General features: G+C 46.2%; 1 protein-coding gene across 1 annotated transcript in view; it reads left to right on the top strand.

Annotated features, from left to right (window-relative positions):
• Positions 1 to 19,173: 19,173 nt before the first annotated feature.
• The window catches only part of LOC119524602 (serine protease 38-like), a 28,011-nt gene continuing 24,562 nt past the window's right edge, over positions 19,174 to 22,622 (top strand). The window contains exon 1 of the mRNA XM_037823321.1: positions 19,174 to 19,229. The gene's annotated coding sequence lies outside the window, so the exon portion shown is untranslated. The remainder of the gene's footprint in view (positions 19,230 to 22,622) is intronic.

The following is a 22,622-nucleotide window of genomic DNA, read 5'->3' as shown; positions in this document are numbered from 1 at the left end:
AAACAAAATACAAGAATTGACAAGGGGGAAGTATCTATTGAAAGAGAGAACATTTAAGAAATCGTAAGAGATATTGTACAGCTCTATACAAATAAAATGAAGGGAAAAAAGTGACTGACTAAAACTATCCCTGGCAGGGATAGATGGTTTAAGTAGGCCAAATTCCACAGAAGAAATAGAGAAGTTTAAGAAAGAGCTTCCTCTTCCCAGTAGAAACTGTTGGCTGAAATAGTTTCCTTGGGATTTACACCAAACCTTTAAATCCAAGACAATCCCAGTGCTACCCAAACTGTTCCAAAACATAGAAAAAGGAGGAAAACTTTTAAATTTTCCCTAAGAAGCAAGCTTATGTAAATACATAAATCCAACTTAACATTACACAGAAAAGGAAGATTAAAACAATCCAACTTATAAATATGAATTAAAAAATCCTAACCAAAGATTAGCAAACAATCCAACATTATTTTTAAATGCAATTTTATTGAGAGATATTCACATACCATATAATCCTTCCAAAGTATACAATCAATGGCTAATAGTATTGTCATATACCTCTGCATTCATCACCACAATTTTTGAGTATTTTCATTACTCCAAAATAAAGGAAAAAAAAGAAAAATAACACCCAAAACATCCCATACCCCTTATCCCCCATTATCTATCTATCTATATTTTTTATTATTATTATTTTTTCTCATCTGCCCATACACTGGTTGAAGGAAGTGTCAGTCACAAGGTTTTCACTATCACATGGTCACAAGATAAAAGCTATATAGTTATACAATTATCCAGAATCAAGTCTACTAGATTGTAGTTCAACAGATTCAGGCATTTCCTTCTAACTATTCTAATACATTAGAAACTAAAAAGGGATATCTATATAATGTGTAAGAATAACCTCCAGAATGACCTCTCAACTCCATTTGAAATCTCTCAGCCACTAAACTTCATTTTGTTTCATTTCTTTTCTCCGTTTTGGTCAGGAAGATTTTCTCAATCCCACAATGCTGGGTCCAGATTCATCCCCAGTAGTCATGTCCTGCATTGCCAGGGAGATTTACACCCCTGGGAGTCATGTCCCATGTAAGGGGAGGGCAGTGAATTTATCTGCTGAGTGGGCTTAGAGACAGAGGCCACATCTGAGCAACAGAAGAGGTTCTCTGGGGGAGACTCTTAGGCACCATTATAAGTAGGCTCAGCCTCTCCTTTGCAGTAACACGCACCATAAGGGCAAGCCCCAAGATCGAGACTTGGCCTACTGAACTGGTAGTCCCTAATGCTTGCAAAAATATCAGGAATTCCTCAGGTGAAGAAGTTTAATATTTCCATGTTTTTCACCAGTCCCTCAAGGTGACTTTGTAATACTTCTTTTATGTTCTGCCCAAAATACTCAGGGTTGTATCAGGGAATTTCATTAACCTGTACAGAATAACAAGATCTCGTTCCCTATTCTAGGTCCCAGAATCCAACATTATTTTTGAAAATAGTATATCATTGCCAAGTAGGATTCATTCCAGTAATATAAGAATGATTAATTATTAGGAACTCCAATGAAAAAGTCCATCATATTAATTATTTTGCTAAGAGGAGTAATGTTAATGAAAAGACTTGGCACATTCAAAACCCATTCCCAATTTTAAAAGAATAAGGTTGAAATTAATGGCTGATGATACACGTATAAAATAGTAAATAGATACCTCAGTCTAAAAGCCAGCCTTGTCCTTAATGAGGGAGCACTGAATATATTTCTGCTAAGGTCAGGAAAAGGAAAGGTTGTTCCTCTGTTTCCACTATTATGTAACACTGTATTGGAAATATTAGCCAGTGCAGTCATAGAAGAGAAACTATCCAAGGAAATGAAAAACAGTAGTTTAAACCATCTCTTCTTATAAAAGACTTTATAGCATATTTGGAACACCCAAGAACTACCACAAAGAAAATTCAGTAAAGTTGCTAGAAAAAACATCACAAAATCTGTACATGTGTATAAATATCGATATGTATGTATATGTATGTGTGTGTACATCAGCTAGAAAATATATCATGATAATCCATCAATGACAATAGCAATGAAAAATATAAGCTGCCTAGGAATGGCCTAACAAGATACGTGATGCGAAAATCTACATGAGGAAATCTTTAAATAAAAACAAGACAAAAAAAAAAAACAAAAGAAAAAATAAATTTGAATGAATGAGTAGTCTGTTTTAGATAGGACAACTCAAAAAGTTGTGGTTTTTTTCCCTTGGAACTAGATAAGTTGATTTCAAAGTTTGTATCAAAACATAAACAGACAAGACTATCCAGGGAAAAAAAAAACCTAAATATGAAGGCCATTGATGTGATGGGAGCTAGTTCAGCAGATGTTAAACTATCCTGTAGAGACCATAATTATAACATGCCATAAAGATTCAATGATTCATGTCTGTGCATGAATAAACAGACCAGTGGAACAAACAGAAAGTTCAGAATTAGGCCTAAGCAAGTATGAAAAATTGGTGCATGATAAATGTGTCAGTTTAAATCACTGAAGGTGTAAGTTTTCAAAAGTGCGATACAACATGGCCAAATAGAGCTGATCCCAGAAATATTATACTTCCTGACCAAGGAGAGTGTATTCCAGGAAGTTAGGAATGATTTGACACTAGAATTCTCAGTAGGTTACAAACATAAATAGCTGCACCTCATGTGACATCACAAAGAGTCTGTTGAGAGGTGCTGTGTGTTGAGCCAGTCAGAACCCTGGAGAGGCAAGGGGAGTGACCCAGCAATGAGCATCTCCACTGCACAAAGCTGAAAGGAGCCAAGTGTTTACATTCTCAGGATTGGTAAATGGGCAGAATTTGAGCATTCCAATAGCCGTTGATTAGAATGAACTTACTTCATTTTATTTGGTTCTTTCCCCTGGTCCATCTTCAGCCATCCTTTCCATGGCACTTTGGAGACCCAGTTTGCTGGTTTGAATCTATTATGTCCCCCACAAAAGCCATGTTCTTTAATGCAATTTTGTAGGGGTAGACTTACTAGTCTTTTGATTAAGATGGAACCTTTTGGTTGAGTTTGACTGGAGATGTGACTCACCCAACTGTGGGTGAGACCTTTGATTGGGTTATTTCCATGGAGGGGTGGACTGCGCCCATTTACGGTGGGTCTTGATTAGTTCACTAGAGTATGTAAGAGAGCTAAGAGTGAAACAGACACTGACATTTAGAGATGGTTGGAGATGCAGACAGAAGGACTTTTGGAGATGCTATGCCAAGAGATGAAACCCAGCGTTTGCCCCAGAGAAGCTAAGAGGGCACTCCCAGACACATAGAAATGTCCTGAAAGAAAGAAGCAAAGATGCACAGGAGCTGAGAGAGAGAAGCTAAGAGAAACAGAAGCCCAGAGACATTTTGGAGAAAGCCATTTGCAACCAGAACCCAGGAACAAAGGACCAGCAGACGCCAGCCATGCGCCTTCCCAGCTGACAGAGGAGTTCCAGATGCCACTGGCCTTCCTTTAGTGAAGGTATACTCTTGTTGATGCCTTAGTTTGGACACTTTTATGGCCTTAGAACTTGGGTTATTTGTAACCTAGTAAATCCCCTTTATAAAAGCCAGTCCATTTCTGGTGTTTTGCATAATGGCAGCTCTAGCAAACCGGAACACCCAGGTAAGGGAAGGTCTGTCTGGGAAGGCATGTCCCCACACTGCATCCACGTGGATGGTTGACAAGCCCTGATGGCTAGCTGTCCTTGCATGAGAGTATTACCAGAACACCCCACCCCATGCAGGGCAGATGTAAGGTGCAGCTGTGGCAGGGCTGTGTGGGTAGGCAGAACACAGAGCCAGGAGCCAGTCTGCCCACCAGTACTTTGTTCTTAGCAATCACAGTCAAGCAGAGGATCTCTCCTGCCAGGAACAGACTTGATAATATAACATATGCAGCGGTAATCACACCACATGCTTTTCCCTGTTTGATGGGAATCTCGTGAGACAGAATTTATCACAGTTCCCGTGTTGATTAGGCTGAAAACTGCTAAAAGTACTAAAAATAGTGAAAATACCTGCATGCAAGGCTGTGTGCTTCCTACGTCCCAGTAGATACAGCCATACCTCTGCTGTTTTGATTGCATGCAAAAATGCCTGGAGAAGTAAGTATTCCAGAGAAAAGATTCCCAATCATACACTGAGTCAGTGGACATCAATTACAGTGCTGGGGTGGCAATTTCATAATGCAATTGAATTGTTCTTGTGGATGTCTTAGTTACAGATTAATTTTGTACATTATTCCAGGATGATTGATCAAACCAAAGTTCAAATAATGGCAGGTAGGGAGTAACCCAGTGGAAACCAGAACCAAAAAAAAAAAGGCCAAAATTAGAAAGGAAAAAAAAAAAAAAAGGACTGTTACTATCTTCCAAGTGACAAAATCTCTCTTTCTGTATCAAAATAGAAACTAAACTCTCTGATGGCCAAAATCATGAAGAAAATAAGGATAATGGTGATGAAACCCAAAATTATTTAGAGATGGAAAATGACAACAGAAGAGATAAAGCAGTTTATGAGAATCAGGATATTCCAAACAGGAAATGAAGAAGCAGAAGGAAGAAGAAAGTAATAGCAACAAGACGTCCAATCTGCACAACCAGCAAGACTTTGCCAGAAAATTTGCTGCAGCCTCGTTTTGATGACATGTTGACCTTGCTAAATCCCATGAGCTTCACTGTGGCTTGTTAAGGTGAACATTAATTTCATCAACACTGTTCATTAAGCAAACTTTGTTTTTCAAAGCCATGATCCCAGTAATATTTACTGAGAATCAAACAGAACACAAATTGAGAAGCTTCTCCAACAAGGATTTTTTTCTAATTTTTATGTTTTTTCATTGTTTTTTTTTTTATTAGAGAAGTTGCAAGTTTATAGAAAAATCATGCATAAAATACAGAGCTCCCATATACCCCACCTCACATGTAGATTTCCATATTAACACCTTATATTAGAGTGGTCCCTTTGTTACAACTGATGAAACAATATTATTATAATTATACTATTAACTATAATCCATAGTTTGAATTAGGGTTCTGCGGGTGACTGAGCTTGTACCTCGGCTTGCCAGGCCTGGGCCAGGGGACCTGATATCACCCCCTGGGGAGGGTAGTAGGTACGGGCGTGAGTGCCCTCTGCAGCCCCCCCGAGCCTGGGGAGCGAGGTCAGGGCAGCTCCCTTTTCCTCACCCAAAATGTCACTGGCAGGGGAGGCTTGCCGGAGGAAACCGCCTTTCTCCCAACTGCCCTTTCCCCACTTCCTTATCTTACCCACTCACTCCCTGGTGCCAAGGCCACTTCTGCCACCGCCAGCGCGCATGCACCATGGCCAGAACAACCCCCGCCCCGCTGCAACGGCTCCGGCGTTCTCTCAGAACCAATCCTAGCCCCTATCCCTTCAGTATTGCCATTTAAGGCTGCTTCACCTCCTTTCCAGCCCTGCCCTTCTTACCAGCCTATATAACCTGTAATCACCCCTGAATAAATCTCTTTGGCGCATACTCCTACTGGATGAAGAGTGTCTTGTCCTTATCGCCGCCCTCCACACCTTGCACGCCTCTCGCCGAGGACCCGGCCACGTCCTCCGCCTCGCCCTCGCCTCCGGGAAAGAGCCCCCGCCGCCGGTACCCCTTGAGCAGCCCCGAGAGCTGAGGGCTCAGCTACCGGCCGCCCCTCCCCCTAGAAGCAGTAACCGCGACCGCAACTGGTGCCCCGTGTGAGGAAGTGTCTCCACACAACAGTTCGGCAGGTCGCCCGCTCGCCCGGACGCCTCTCCAGCTTCCCGTTTCCTCGCCTGCAAGGTAAGGGCCGCCTCTCCTTCGCCGCTTCCGGAGCCGTGGGAGGTTCACTGCTCCGAAGCCGCTCCTCCCTTCCCCCACGCTCTCTTCGTCCGGTGGGAGTGTGCGCCAAAGAGAGCTCTCTTCGTCCTCTTGTATGCGCACTTCTATGACCCCCGTTCCTCCTAACACTCTCCCTCTTCCCCTCCATTACTTTGCTGTAGTTCTTTGTATCTTTCTTTCCTCATTTGGCACCGTGTGCCTCTTTGCAACCGCCCCCCCCGACTACTCCCGTTGCCAAAGGGCACTGCTTTCCGCTCTCGCCGTCTCCTTCGGCCTTGCAGCCACAGTTTATCTCATTCTCTCTGCTCGGTAAACAACTCCTCCTCCTCCTCCCCGCCAGCCGGGCCGGCCCGGCTCGGGAGCAACCCCCCCTCCTCCCCCCTCAGCTATGGGTAATCGTCTGTCTACGTGCCAGGCACCTCAAGTTCGCGCTCTGGCGGGTCTCCTAGACACTCATCGCTACAAAGTGTCTGTTCGGCAGCTGCAAGTGTACTGGGACCTCCTGCTGCCCTTTAACCCATGGCTCACCACTTGCCATCTTTGAAACCCTGTTACTTATGATCGTCTTATTGATCGAGTCACTAATGCCATGGAACATGAGAGCAAGCGCTTCCCTCCCGGCTTGCTCCCCACCTTGATAACCATCCGCTCCTGCCTTCAAGGCTCCCTCCCCCCTGATCGAGGCCCCGTTAAATCCAAGGAGGCCCTATCAACCCAGCCAACAGATTCAGATAGCGATACTAATTCAAATCATGACTCGGACACGGAGTCCTTAGTCGAGCAGATTAACAACGCGCTCGAGGTGACTCCCAAAAAGCAAAATAACACTGCGCCACGCCAAGATGGCGAACTTCCTCCTTCTTCTTCCATCGAGGGGAGGAAATGCTCCGGCGATGACATCAGCCCTAAGCTGGGCCGGAAACCGCGTACGCTTTACCCCGCCCTTTCACAGGGCGGAGTTAGTCCGCCATCTTATGCCTTGGGCCCCGCCCTTCCACAGGGCGGGGCTGATCCACCATCTTGTGTCTTAGCCACGCCCACCGCGCCGCCATCTTGCGACGCTTGGGGCCTCCCACTCCCACCTCCCCCTTCGGCGGGCTCCCCCTCGGAGCCGCTACCGGCAGCTGCCGCCGCTCCTTCCACCCCACCGACTAACAACCCCTGGCTGCCTTCTACACCTCAAGGCAGCCCTTGGGGCAACGCTCCCCCTACCCCCACTTCCGCGCCAAGCCTTCTGCAAGCGCGTCCTCCTTTCTCTCGTGCTTTTCGCTACTTTCCTCTTAACCTTGCCCCCACCCCACAGAAACCATATGACTGGTATCCCATTGACTCAGATACTATCAAGCAGCTTCGCAGGGCCGTCAGGGAGGACGGGTTAGGTAGCCCATACGCTTCCCAAATACTGCAGGATCTCGGCAGGGACTATTGCATCCCCCAAGACTGGGCCTCGCTTGCCCGTTCCATTCTTAACCCCGGTCAGTTTGTTGACTGGCGTGCTCACTTCCAGGCAGAAGCAGCTCAGCAAAGTGAGCAAGACGCAGCCCTTGGAGTCTATCATCCCCCCGAAGCCTATTTGGGCACTGGAGCATTTCTAAATGCGTCTGCTTATATTAATGTCCCTGCTACCTTCTGGACTGTCCTCAGAGGCATCGCCTTACGCGCGTTTGCCAATTGCTCTGCCTGTCGACCTAACAAATTTACCAAGCTCTTCCAGGAGCCGAATAAGCCTTTCACCACCTTTGTCTCCAGAGTCGAAGAAACCTGCGCTCAAAAGGTAAGTGATCCCCAGGCCCAATATTACATGTGCCCATCCTCAAATCCTGGAAAATCGTGCTGTAATTCCCCCAACGAGTACTACTGTGCATACTGGGGGTGTGAAACATTAGCCACTAATTGGAAGCCTCCTGTTCCTGATCATTACCTTACCCTAAAGTGAGCCCCTACAGGGTGCAAACTCCCTACTGTTAACTGGCTCGGCCAAGAAAGTAAGGGATCCTGCACACATCTTAATCTTACAGTGCAGCTCCCCACTGATCCCTCCTGGTTACTCAGTCAAACTTGGGGCTTCAGAATCTATGAGAAAGGAACCAACCGAGGATCACTTATTCTAATAAAAAAGGAGGCTGTAAGCCAACCATGCCAAAATACTGCATTAAAAACACCCTCTAGCATAGGTCCCAACCAAGTCATTAACCCCCTTTTTCCACAGTTCTCCAGCCGCACCTCAGCTCCAACCAGCCGCACCTCAGCTGCAAACAACGCATCACCAACCCCACCACCCCAACCTTTTCTGCCCCCTTCTCGTTATTCCTCTCCCCTCCTCAGCCTCATCCAAGCCGCCTTTGCCTCAGTAAACTCCTCCAACCCCAATTTTACCTCATCCTGCTGGCTCTGCCTCTCCACCTCTTCCTCACTATACGAGCCCGTTGCCTCCAACCTCTCCTTTTCAGAAAGCACAGAAAACAGCCCCTTGGAATGCATTTGGAATACCTCTGCCGTCCCCCTAACCTTTCATTCAGTCTCCTATACGGAAAAGTGCGTCCGCCCTCGCTCCAGTAACTCTCCCGACCTCACTGCCTGTGCCAGCTACTCATCTCCCAGCAGCTCGGCAAAATTTCTCATTCCTCATAACTCCTCCCAATGGCTCTGCTCCTCTACAGGACTTACCCCCTGTCTCAGCACGAATGTCATCAATGAATATAAAGAAACTTGCCTCCTAATTGTCCTTATCCCTAGGGTCTTATACCACAGCGAAGAAGACTTCTTCCTCCGTCTGGAAAAAACTGCAGCTCCTGCCCCACTGCAAAAGCGAGAGCCCATCACCGTCCTTACAATTGCCTCCCTCCTAGGTCTTGCCGGCACTAGCACCGGAATCGCTGCACTAGCCAGTCAAGACTCCGCCCTAACTCACCTCAGGGCGGCTGTTGACGAGGACATTCGTCACCTACAAGACGCTATTTCCCATCTTAAAAATTCTGTCAATTCCCTCTCTGAGGTCGTGCTCCAAAACCGCCGAGGTCTTGACCTTCTCCTCCTCAAAGAAGGAGGCCTCTGCGCCGCCCTAGGAGAAGAGTGCTGTGTATATGCCAATTCCACAGGTCTCGTCGAGGACAGCCTGAAAAGGGTCCGAGAGGGACTGGAAAAGCGTAAAAGAGATCGTGAAGCCACCAGTTATTGGTCCAGTTTTTTCACTCCCATTCTCCCATACATCCTTCCTTTTCTTGGCCCCCTATTAATAATTATTCTAGCTCTCATCTTAGGACCCTGCCTCATCCGCAAAATTGTCCAGCTTGTAAGAAAACAAACGGATGCCATTTTTTCCTCGTTCGTGCAAATCCAGTATCAGCGACTCGCCACCTCTGACGCCCCCCACTCCAAGATGACAGCCAACCCTCCGCGACCTCAACGCCACCGGTCGACTCGCCAACCGCGAGGCCCTTCTCAATCACCTGAACATCGCTCTCACCTCGAGTTCCAGCTTCTCTAAACCCCTGAACTTTAAACCCCCACCTTCGCCCAGCCCGCTGCAGCGAAGCCATTGTCAAGCGCCCAGGCACCACACCAACACTGAGCTCCAGCCTCGCTGAGCCACCGTCAACCCCTTTTTCCCTTCCCTAACCTCCCCCTTCCCTCACCCTTAGCGGGCCTCTCCGGTAAAGCCTCTTCCTCTAATTAGAAAAGAAAGGGGAATTGCGGGTGACTGAGCTTGTACCTCGGCTTGCCAGGCCTGGGCCAGGGGACCTGATATCACCCCCTGGGGAGGGTAGTAGGTACGGGCGTGAGTGCCCTCTGCAGCCCCCCCGAGCCTGGGGAGCGAGGTCAGGGCAGCTCCCTTTTCCTCACCCAAAATGTCACTGGCAGGGGAGGCTTGCCGGAGGAAACCGCCTTTCTCCCAACTGCCCTTTCCCCACTTCCTTATCTTACCCACTCACTCCCTGGTGCCAAGGCCACTTCTGCCACCGCCAGCGCGCATGCACCATAGCCAGAACAACCCCCGCCCCGCTGCAACGGCTCCGGCGTACTCTCAGAACCAATCCTAGCCCCTATCCCTTCAGTATTGCCATTTAAGGCTGCTTCACCTCCTTTCCAGCCCTGCCCTTCTTACCAGCCTATATAACCTGTAATCACCCCTGAATAAATCTCTTTGGCGCATACTCCTACTGGATGAAGAGTGTCTTGTCCTTATCGCCGCCCTCCACACCTTGCACGCCTCTCGCCGAGGACCCGGCCACGTCCTCCGCCTCGCCCTCGCCTCCGGGAAAGAGCCCCCGCCGCCGGTACCCCTTGAGCAGCCCCGAGAGCTGAGGGCTCAGCTACCGGCCGCCTCTCCCCCTAGAAGCAGTAACCGCGACCGCAGGGTTCACTCATTGTGTTGTACCATGAGACTTTAACATCCAAAATCTATAACAATAATTTTTAATTTATCAACTTCAATAGCATATGCAAACACTATTCCTATACCCCTCTGACCCCACTTTTTAGTTGTACTTGTTACAAATTATATCTTTATTATTATATGTCCAAAACCATAGATTTATCAGTACTTTTTATGTATTTGCATTTTAGAATGTGTAGAAGTAAAAAAAAGTGAAATTACACACCAAAAAAAAAAGTCACAGTGCAATAGTTCTGGCGTTTATAATTACCCATATGGTTACCTTTATTTCCTTGTGCTGCTTCAATCCATTATCTCGTGTCCTTTCCTTTCAGTCTAAAGGACTCCCTTTAGCATCGCCTGTAGGACAGGTCTAAAGGTGGTGAACTGCCTCAGTTTTTATTTATCTGAGAATGTGTTAATCTCTCCCTCATTTTATGAAAAGCAGTATTATTGGATATAAAATTCTTGGTTGCTGTTCTAGTTTATTAATGCTGCCAGAATGCAAAACACTAGAGATGGATTGGCTTTTATAAAAGGGGGTTTATTTGGCCACACAGTTACAGTCTTTAAGGCCATAAAGTGTCCAAGGTAACACATCAGCAGTTGGGTACCTTCACTGGAGGATGGCCAATGGTGTCTGGAAAACCTCTGTTAGCTGGGAAGGCACATGGCTGGCGTCTGCTCCAAAGTTCTGGTTTCAAAATGGCTTTCTCCTAGGACGTTCCTCTAGGCTGCAGTTCCTCAAAAATGTCACTCTTAGTTGCACTTGGGATATTTGTCCTCTCTCAGCTTCTCTGGAGCAAGACTCTGCTTTCAATGGCCGTCTTCAAACTGTCTCTCATCTGCAGCTCCTGTGCATTCTTCAAAGTGTCCCTCTTGGCTGTAGCTTCTCTTCAAAATGTCACTCACAGCTGCACTGAGTTCTTTCTGTTTGTCAGCCCATTTATATGGCTCCATTGATCAAGGCCCACCCTGAATGGGTGGGGCCACACCTCCATGGAAATATCTCATCAGAGTTATCACCCACAGCTGGGTGGGGCACATTTCCATGCAAGCAATTTAATCCAAAAGTTCCAACTTAATCCCCACTAGTATGTCAGTCCCACAAGATTGCATCAAAGAATATGGCTTTTTCTGGGGGACACAATACATTCAAACCAGCATAGTTGCCAATTGTTTTCTCTCAGCACTTTAAGTATTTCATCCCATTTCCTTCTTGCATAAATGGTTTCTGATGAGAAATTGGAACCTGATCTTTTGGGACTCCCTTGTACATAACATGCTGCTTTTCTCTTGCAGCTTTCAGAACTCCTTCCTTGTCCTTGGCATTCAACAGTTTGCCTATTATGTGCCTCAGTGTGGTTCCCTTCAAGTCTACGCTGTTTGGGGTTCATTGTGATTCTTGAATGTGTATGTTTGTATCTGTAATTACATTTGGAAAGTTTTCTGTCATTACTTCTCATAAGTATTCTTTTTGCTCTTTCTCTTTTTCTTCTCCTTCTGAGACTCCCATAATATATTGGTACACTTGACAGTGTCCCACAGGTTTCTTAGGCTGTATTTGCTTTTTCAAAATTCATTTTTTTTCCTGCTATTCAGCCTGATTATTTCAATTGAGTTCACTGATTCTTTCTTCTGCCAGCTCCAGTCTGTTGTTGAAACCCTCTGGGGAATTTTTCATTTCTGTTATTGTGGTCTTCAAACTGCACTATTTCTATTTGATTGCTTTTTTGAAATTTCTCTCTCTTTATTGAGATTCTCATATCATTCATTCATCATTTCCCTGATATCCTTTAGTTCTTTCTCCATTTTTTCCTTTATCTTCTTGAGCTTGTTGAAGATCATTTTTTTTCTGAGTCTTTCCCATTATGTCCAAAGTCTGGCCTTCTTTGTTGATGGTTTTGAAATTTCTATCTTGTTTTTTTGGATGGGACATCATGTCTTGTTTATTTGTTTGTCTTGTAATCTTTTATTGCACAGTGTACATTTTAATATTTTAATGTCTCTGGGCTGTGTGCTCCTTAATTTTGTATCCAGCTAGCAATATGACAGAAATTTCCTTGAGTGCCAGGAGCTAACAAAAACAAACAAACCAATGCAAAAACACCTTTCACTCTTCCCCCAGAAAAAAAGCCATATTCTTTGATGCAATCTTGTGGGACAGACATACTAGTGGGGATTAAGTTGAAACTTTTGGACATTTGCCCTGTGTTGGCTGGTGTTCTCCTTCAGATTTTAGTCCTCCTATCAAGAAAATCAGCCCAAGGTGAAAGTGGCCTGCAGGGTCCTCTCTGTCTTTTCTGATTACTATGTCTTGTACTGAACTTTTGCCTGCTCATGGTCTTAGGAATTCTCCCAAGTATAAGAATCCAAATGTCCCTTCTACTCCCTACGAAATAGACTTTTCTCTGCTCCTAGGTACTCTATACTTAAAAACCCATGATTTTTTGCTTTAGTCTTCTTCAATTTAATTGTTTCTTAAAGTGTTTTAGGTGTAAGCAAGCTGCCTTTGCCTACAGGACAATAGGGGTTACTATTCTCCCTCCAGAGTAGAGCAAGGAACCCACAGTTGGAGCACAGGCTTGCCCCACACCATGTCAGGGAGAGATAAAGGAGGGGTCAATGAGGGCACCACAAGCTTCTCTCCTACCATTTTGAAAGTTGCATTTTCTTGATATGGCACTGGTTCACTTACTCCAACCCTTTAGCTGTTCTCTGGAACTTCGAGGAAAACGGCTCTGCCAGTTTTTGCTAGTTGTTCAAAGTTCCTGTAGGGGAACACCACCCTGGAGCAGCTTATGCTGCCATTTGGTTGACCAGATGCCTCCATCTTGAATTTTTAAAATTTTTGAATGGTCAAACTTATATGAGGTCTTGGCTACCTTACTCCAAGATAAAAGTTTTCATATATGGTTTTGTCTTAAAATATTTTTAATGAGAGAGACATGACTTACATCAAACAGTTTTTCCAGTATGGGGGAATATATTGAGACCATTCCAAAGTCATAAAGACCCCACACCTCACAAAAAGCTGGGCTTACTTGGGTTACACATAAGCAACAAATATCCTGAAGACCTGAAAAGAAAGAATAATTACATTATTTTGAAGCGCTAAGAATAGTTGTGCTAATTAAATTTTAACTAAAAGATTTGTCTTTCAGAGGTCAAAATGAAAAGTGGTATACATGAAATAATGGAAATGTCACATATATCATAGATCTCTTGTGTAACTCTGACCACTTATTTTGCATGAAAACATGGAAAACATCAAAAGTATAAAACAAATCCATCTTAAACCATTTATAGCAAATTAGTTGAAATAAAGGGTACAGGGGTCAAAATGAAGTGGTAAATCCAGTATGTAAACCAGATGCCAAATACCATTCATTATTGCAGATTCTATACTAGATGTGCAAACCCTGGTGTGCATTATGCCCTCCCTGCTATTGTATTGTAATGGAAACCCTATGGGTGATTTTCAACTTTTTCAACTGATGATCTATCTGGACTTTATTCAAGAGAGAAACAACTTCCAAGGATTGAAGCCTGCAGTCAGTCATGTGACACTGCAGCTGTTACCGGAGTTGGGCATAGCACTCACTAAAACCAGTAATAAACACAGGGCATATGTGCTGTAGCAGGCATCTCCGTCATTTATTCTCATCAGAAAAACAGCAAGCTTTACAGGACTTAAGTCGTGATGACTTTGGTATTTGCAAAGCTTTGGTTTGGGGGGTTGTTTTGTAGGTGCAGCATTTTATAGCCATTATCTTATATTTTTCTTAAAAGAATCTAAGTAAAACAAATTCATCTGAAACATGGATACAATGACACATTAAGAACACACATATGTTTTTGAAGATGAGGAATAAAAACCCAAACACATGAGATGCTCCGGATTTATTAAAAATGTTGATAAAGCATGAATATGCCATTTAACTGGCGATTTGAAATAAAGTTTGTCCAATGAAACAAGCAAGAAATCACAAATTCCTGATTTAAAGTGATTTGAACTTTTATTTATTAAAAGAAATTTGAGAGAATTTTGATAAAAATATTAATGAAATGAAAACAAGAAAGGATGAGCAGTGAAACCAATAAAAAATTATTTTGAAACTGAAAAGCAAGTGCTAACCAAAATATATATATATTCAGAACATGCTAAAAGTAATAATTGTTAGGAGGAAAGAATACATTTTAAATAAGAATAGTGAGTAGGCACTTGGATTATTTGCTAATAATAATTAAAAGGAGTGAATCTTATGAACTCATTGGAAGAAAATTTAAATATCCTTGTGATCAGCCATTAATTACTGACTTTACAAATATAACATTAAACTAATGACCACTTCTGCTATAAGGACATCAGAGAAAAAACAGTTGTTGTCAATGTATGATTAGACACTGTATGAAAAGAAGACATATAAAGGGTTGTCAGGAAATGAATGAAACTACTAATTTTTCCAGAATAATTTTCTGTAATGTTTTTGACATTTTAAAATGCCATGATGTCTTTCCTGACTCTAAATATATATTCACCTTTGTGCCTAGTTTTAATTTTTAATTTTAAATTCTTTTCTTGCGGAAGGCCCCTGAAATTGTGTAAGCCTCTGGGCCCATAATACCTAGACCTGTCCTTTTCATACTCTGGGAAAAATACACACACAGTATGTGAGATGATGAGAAGTTTATGAAACCATGAAGCTCGATTAGGGGAACAGAGGATTATAAGAAAGAAGTGCTGTTTATGCAGGAATGTTGCCTAGATTCCTTCCCCAACTCCGTGCCTATCATAATGGAAATCCAGGGTTTCGTTCTTTGAGAGGGTGAAATGGGGGGAATATAGATTGGGGGATGCCAGGCCCGGTGCAGGTCTTGGGTTCCTAAAGCCTGGGGATTAAGTGACAGTGCATATACAGAATATTGGATGCTGAAACTCCCAGTCTCCTTCTGCATCAGGCTACCAGAACCATTGGGATGGTTAGTTTTGCTGCAGAATACCAAATAACCAAAAAATCTCAGTGGCTTCCAGGGTCGAATCTTTACTTCTTGTTCTGGTTTCAAGTGTGGCTCTGCTTTGCTCTGCTCAGACTGGCTTTCTTTCCAAGACTTGGGGTGATAGGGTAGTGTCATTCAGATACAGCATTTTCATATCACAGGGTAAGGAACCCAGAAGGCAAGCACAGGGTGCCATCACATTTAAATCAGGGACAGGGCCACAGTCACCTCTGATCACAATCCATTGGCCTAAGCCCAAAAGTGGAGTAAAGACATGTTCAGCCTGCAAGGAGGCACTTCAAGTCTCATGGCCAGTATGAATCACCTTAAAATAGAGGGAGGGAATGGCTGGGAACAATGTGATTTACCACCACAAAAAAATATTTAGAGGACTCTTTCTACAGAGGCTTCCAGCTCATGAGGAAAGTCCTAAAGATACTGACATTGGGGTTTCCCCCAGGAAATGGCTCACCCATATCCCCTACAGTGCCGCTAAAGTCAACAGGCCATCATCATGCCATGGTTTCCAATCAGCCTTTTATTGCAAGAGTCTTAATCACCAAGGGTTACCAGACATGGAAGACTCCAACATGGAAAATAAAGATTAAAACAAATAGAAAAGAGCAACCTGGAGTAAACTGATTCCACTGGGAGAGGAAAACTGCGGGACACTGATTACGTGCTTCAACTTGGCGGGCCTGGGCTGGGGGACCGGATCCACCCCTGGGGAGGGTAGTGGGTACAGGTGACAGCGCCCTCCACAGCCCCCCGGGCCTGGGAAAGTGAGGCCGGAGGCAGGCCCCATTTCCTCACCCAAAATACACCACTGTTAGGGGAGGCTTGCCGGAGGGAACCGCCTTTTCCCCACCCCCTTATCTTGCCCAGACACTCCCCGTTGCCGGTGCAACTCCCATTACCACCAGTGCGCATACATTGTTGCCAGACACCGTTACCGGAGCAACTCTCGCCCCTTTTCAATCAACCTCCGCGCTCTCTCAGAACCAATCCAAGCCTTTAACCCCTACAGCTACCCCGCCCTCTAAACCGCCCGATATAAGCTTGTACTCTCCCCTAATAAACTCTCTCTCTCTTGGTTTTCTTCATCCTAAAAGAAACGTGTCCCGCCTGTTCCTTTCTCGCCGCCCTCCATACTTTGCACGCCTCCCGCCGGGGACCTGGCCAAGTCCCCCGCCTCGCCCTCGCCTCCAGGAAAGAGCCCCCGCCGCCGGTACCCTCGGAGCAATCCTGGGAGCCTAGGATTTAGCAACCGGCCACCACCCTCCCCCAGACGAGTCAATTGCGACCGCAGAAAACTTTTTGAAAATCCTTAATATCCTCCTAGAGAAAAGAGAAGCTGTCAGATCAAAAACAAAAACAAAAACAAACAAACAAAAAAACAGAATACCATAAAGAGCAAAAATTCACAAAACAAAAAAGAGCTCTCAGAAATTATAAACATAATACAGCAGATTAAAAAAAAATTGAGACTGAAACCAGAGTTAAGTAAATCTATTAGAAACTAGATCAAAATGACAAAGAGATGAAACTAAAAAAAATAATAATAATACAATTTGCAACACTCAGGACATGAGGTTCAACATTCAACAACTAAGAATCCCCAAAGGAGAGGACATAGAAAACTGCAGAGAGGGACTAATCAATGAAGCAATTCCAAAACAACATCCCAGGGTGAAAAAGCATGAGTTTCCAAATTGAAAAGGCATAGAACAAAAATGGATGAAACTTGATCCAAGACACATTAGAACAGTATCTCAGGATACTGAGGACAAAGAGGAGATGCTAAAGATTTCCAGAGAGAATAAGTCACTTACAAATTGTCAGAAATCAGAATGGCTTGAGATTATTCTAGAAGATCCACGGAGGAAGACAATAGGGCTATGCTTTCTCCAATTTACTTTCCAACTTTGAACTCCGCTGAACTATTATTCAGCTGAGGATAACATAAAGACATTCTAAGCTATTTAGTATCTCCATAAATTTACTTCCTATGTACTCTTTTTTCAGAAAGCTACCAGATAATATACCCAACCAAAATGAGGGAGTAAACCAACAAAAAAAAAAGAGGAAATGTGAAATCCAATAGAAGACAGTCTCAGGATGAATGCTGTGCAGCAAGCAAAGACAAGAACCAAGTATGCTTGAATTAGGTTCAAACAATTATACCCAATGAAAGGGAAGGCTCCCACACCTGCAGCCAGTCTTCCCTGAGCAATAAGGCCTAATGAAACCCAATGGAAATATCACATCTATTATAAAGATAATAAAATTATTATTATAAAAATAAGTGTGCCAGTTTGGATGTATTATATCCCCCTGAAAAAGCCATATTCTTTGATGGAATCTCGTGGAGCAGACGTTAGTGGGGATTAAGTTGGAATGTTTGGATTAGGTTGTTCGCATGGAAATGTGCCCCGCCCAACTGTAGGTGATAACTCTGATGAGATAATTTCCATGGAGGTGTGGCCCCACCAATTGAGGGTGGGCATTGATCAGGGGAGCCATATAAATGAGCTGACAAATAGAAGGAACTCAGGGCAGCTGAGAGTGACATTTTGAAGAGGAGTTACAGTCAAGAGGGACACTTTGAAGAATGCACAGAAGCTGAGAGAGTAGGTGCAGATGAGAAACAGTTTGAAGACAGCCATTGAAAGCAGACTTGCTCTGGAGAAGCTGAGAGAGGACAAATATCCCAAGAGCAACTAAGAGTGACATTTTTGAGGAACTGCAGTCTAGAGAGGAACATCCTGGGAGAAAGCCATTTTGAAACCAGAACTTTGGAGCAGACACCAGCCACGTGCCTTCCCAGCTAACAGAGGTTTTCCGGACACCACTGGCCATCCTCCAGTGAAGGTACCCGATTGCTGATGTGTTACCTTGGACACTTTATGGCTATAGGCTGTAACTGTGTAACCAAATAAACCCCCTTTTATAAAAGGCAATCCATCTCTGGTGTTTTGCATTCTGGCAGCATTAGCAAGCTAGAACAATAAGCAACACTGAAAATGAGTCAGTAAAGAAGTACATTCCTAAAAAGAGCAATGACCTTGAAATCTGGTGCCCCCAGGTTGTTTAATGCAATTTTATTGAGATACATGCAAACACCATACAGTCATCCACAGTTACAGTCAATTGTTCACAGTGCCATCATAGAGTCGTGCATTCATCACCACAATCAAGTTTTGAACATTTTCATTACTCCAAAGTGCGGGTGTCTGAGCTTGCACCTCGGCTTGCCAGGCCTGGGCCAGGGGACCTGATCACCCCCTGGGGAGGGTAGTAGGTACGGGCGTGAGTGCCCTCTGCAGCCCCCCCGAGCCTGGGGAGCGAGGTCAAGGCAGCTCCCTTTTCCTCACCCAAAATGCCACTGGCAGGGGAGGCTTGCCGGAGGAAACCACCTTTCTCCCAACTGCCCTTTCCCCACTTCCTTATCTTACCCACTCACTCCCTGGTGCCAAGGCCACTCCTGCCACCGCCAGCGCGCATGCCCGTGGCCAGAACAACCCCCGCCCCGCTGCAACGGTTCCGGCGTTCTCTCAGAACCAATCCTAGCCCCTCTCCCTTCAGTATTGCCATTTAAGGCTGCTTCACCTCCTTTCCAGCCCTGCCCTTCTTACCAGCCTATATAACCTGTAATCACCCCTGAATAAATCCCTTTGGCGCATACTCCTACTGGATGAAGAGTGTCTTGTCCCTATCGCCGCCCTCCATACCTTGCACGCCTCCCGCCGAGGACCCCGGCCACGTCCTCCGCCTCGCCCTCGCCTCCGGGAAAGAGCCCCCGCCGCCGGTACCCTTTAAGCAGCCCCGAGAGCTGAGGGCTTAACTACCGGCCGCCCCTCCCCCTAGAAGCAGTAACCGCGACCGCAACTGGTGCCCCGTGTGAGGAAGCATCTCCACACAACAGTTTGGCAGGTCGCCCGCTCGCCCGGACGCCTCTCCAGCTTCCCGTTTCCTCGCCTGCAAGGTAAGGGCCGCCTCTCCCTCGCCGCTTCCGGAGCCGTAGGAGGTTCACTGCTCCGAAGCCGCTCCTCCTTTCCCCCACGCTCTCTTCGTCCAGTAGGAGTGTGCGTCCTCTTGTATGCGCACTTCTATGACCCCCGTTCCTCCTAACACTCTCCCTCTTCCCCTCCATTACTGTGCTGTAGTTCTTTGTATTTTTATTTCTTCATTTGGCGCCGTGTGCCTCTTTGCAACCGCCCCCCCTGACTGCTCCCATTGCCAAAGGGCACTGCTTTCCGCTCTCGCCGTCTCCTTCGGCCTCAAGGCCACAGTTTATCTCATTCTCTCTGCTCGGTAAACAACTCCTCCTCCTCCTCCCCGCCAGCCAGGCCGGCCCGGCTCGGAAGTAACCCCCCCTCCTCCCCCCTCAGCTATGGGTAATCGTATATCTACATGTCAGGCACCTCAAGTTCGTGCTCTAGCGGGTCTCCTAGACACGCATCGCTGTAAAGTGTCTGTCCGGCAGCTGCAGGTGTACTGGGACCTCCTGCTGCCCTTTAACCCATAACTCACCACTTACCATCTTTGAAACCCTGTTACTTATGATCGTCTTATTGATCGAGTCACTAACGCCATGGAACATGAGAGCAAGCGCTTCCCTCCCGGCTTGCTCCCCACCTTGATAACCATCCGCTCCTGCCTTCAAGGCTCCCTCCCCCCTGATCGAAGCCCCATTAAATCCAAGCGATGACATCAGCCCTAAGCTGAGCCGGAAACTGCATACGCTTTACCCCGCCCTTTCACAGGGCGGAGCTAGTCCGTCATCTTATGCCTTGAACCCCGCCCTTTCACAGGGCGGGGCTAATCCACCATCTTGTGTCTTAGCCACGCCCACCGCGCCGCCATCTTGCGATGCTTGGGGCCTCCCACTCCCACCTCCCCCTTCGGCGAGCTCCCCCTCGGAGCCGCTACCGGCAGCTGCCGCCGCTCCTCCCACCCTGCCGACTAACAACCCCTGGCTGCCTTCTACACCTCAAGGCAACCCTTGGGGCAACGTTCCCCCTACCCCCACTCCCGCGCCAAGCCTTCTGCAAGCGCGTCCTCCTTTCTCTCGTGCTTTCCGCTGCTTTCCTCTTAACCTTGCCCCCACCCCACAGAAACCGTATGACTGGTATCCCATTGACTCAGATACTATCAAGCAGCTTCGCAGGGCCGTCAGGGAGGACGGGTTAGGTAGCCCATATGCTTCCCAAATACTGCAGGATCTCGGCATGGACTATTGCATCCCCCAAGACTGGGCCTCGCTTGCCCGTTCCATTCTTAACCCCGGTCAGTTTGTTGACTGGCGTGCTCACTTCCAGGCAGAAGCAGCTCAGCAAAGTGAGCAAGACGCAGCCCTTGAAGTCTATCATCCCCCTGAAGCCTATTTGGGCACTGGAGCATTTCTAAATGCGTCTGCTTATATTAATGTCCCTGCCACCTTCTGGACTATCCTCAGAGGCATCACCTTACGTGCGTTTGCCAACTGCTCTGCCTGTCAGCCTAATAAATTCACCAAGCTCTTCCAGGAGCCGAGTAAGCCTTTCGCCACCTTTGTCTCCAGAGTCGAAGAAACCTGCGCTAAAAAGGTAAGTGATCCTCAGGCCCAATATTACATGTGCCCATCCTCAAATCCTGGAAAATCGTACTGTAATTCCCCCAACGAGTACTACTGTGCATACTGGGGGTGTGAAACATTAACCACTAATTGGAAGCCTCCTGTTCCTAATCATTACCTTACCCTAAAGTGGACCCCTACAGGGTGCAAACTCCCTACTGTTAACTGGCTCGGCCAAGAAAGTAAGGGATCCTGCACACATCTTAATCTTACAGTGCAGCTCCCCACTGATCCCTCCTGGTTACTCGGTCAAACTTGGGGCTTCAGAATCTATGAGAAAGGAACCGACCGAGAATCACTTATTCTAATAAAAAAGGAGGCTGTAAGCCAACCATACCAAAATACTGCTTTAAAAACACCCTCTGGCATAGGTCCCAATAAAGTCATTAACCCCCTTTTTCCACAGCTCTCCAGCCACACCTCAGCTCCAACCAGCCGCACCTCAGCTGCAAACAACGCATCGCCAACCCCACCACCCCAGCTTCCTCTGCCCCCTTCTCGTTATTCCTCTCCCCTCCTCAGCCTCATCCAAGCCGCCTTTGCCTCAGTAAACTCCTCCAACCCCAATTTTACCTCATCCTGCTGGCTCTGCCTCTCCACCTCTTCCTCACTATACGAGCCCGTTGCCTCCAACCTCTCCTTTTCAGAAAGCACAGAAAACAGCCCCTCGGAATGCAATTGGAATACCTCTGCCGTCCCCCTGACCTTTCATTCAGTCTCCTATACGGGAAAGTGCGTCCGCCCTCGCTCCAGTAACTCTCCCGACCTCACTGCCTGTGCCAGCTATTCATCTCCCAGCAGCTCTGCCAAATTTCTCATTCCTCATAACTCCTCCCAATGGCTCTGTTCCTCTACAGGACTTACCCCCTGTCTCAGCACGAATGTCATCAGTGAATATAAAGAAACTTGCCTCCTAATTGTCCTTATCCCTAGGGTCTTATACCACAGCGAGGAAGACTTCTTCCTCCGCCTGGAAACAACTGCGGCTCCTGCCCCACTGCAAAAGCGAGAGCCCATCACCGTCCTTACAATTGCCTCCCTCCTAGGTCTTGCCGGCACTAGCACCGGAATCGCTGCACTAGCCAGTCAAGGCTCCGCCCTATCTCACCTCAGGGCGGCTGTTGACGAAGACATTCATCACTTACAAAACGCTATTCACCATCTAAAAAATTCTGTCAATTCCCTCTCTGAGGTAGTGCTCCAAAACCGCCGAGGTCTTGACCTTCTCCTCCTCAAAGAAGGAGGCCTCTGCGCCGCCCTAGGAGAAGAGTGCTGTGTTTATGCCAATTCCACAGGTCTCGTCGAGGACAGCCTAAAAAGAGTCCGAGAGGGACTAGAAAAGCGTAAAAGAGATCGTGAAGCCACCAGTTATTGGTCCAGTTTTTTCACTCCCATCCTCCCATACATCCTTCCTTTTCTTGGCCCCTTATTAATAATTATTCTAGCTCTCATCTTAGGACCCTGCCTCATCCGCAAAATTGTCCAGCTTGTAAGAAAACAAACGGATGCCATTTTTTCCTCGTTCGTGCAAATCCAGTATCAGCGACTCGCCACCTCTGACGCCCCCCACTCCAAGATGACAGCCAACCCTCCGCGACCTCAACGCCACCGGTCGACTCGCCAACCGCGAGACCCTTCTCAATTACCTGAACATCGTTCTCGCCTCGAGTTCCAGCTTCTCTAAACCCCTGAACTTTAAACCCCTCACCTTCACCCAGCCCGCTGCAGCGAAGCCATTGTCAAGCGCCCGGGCACCACACC

Source organism: Choloepus didactylus, assembly GCF_015220235.1.
Source record: "Choloepus didactylus isolate mChoDid1 chromosome 11 unlocalized genomic scaffold, mChoDid1.pri SUPER_11_unloc2, whole genome shotgun sequence".
NCBI classification, from domain to species: domain Eukaryota; kingdom Metazoa; phylum Chordata; class Mammalia; order Pilosa; family Megalonychidae; genus Choloepus; species Choloepus didactylus.
The sequence above is the reverse complement of the archived record's forward strand: the minus strand, read 5'-3'. Positions and strand labels throughout refer to the sequence as shown.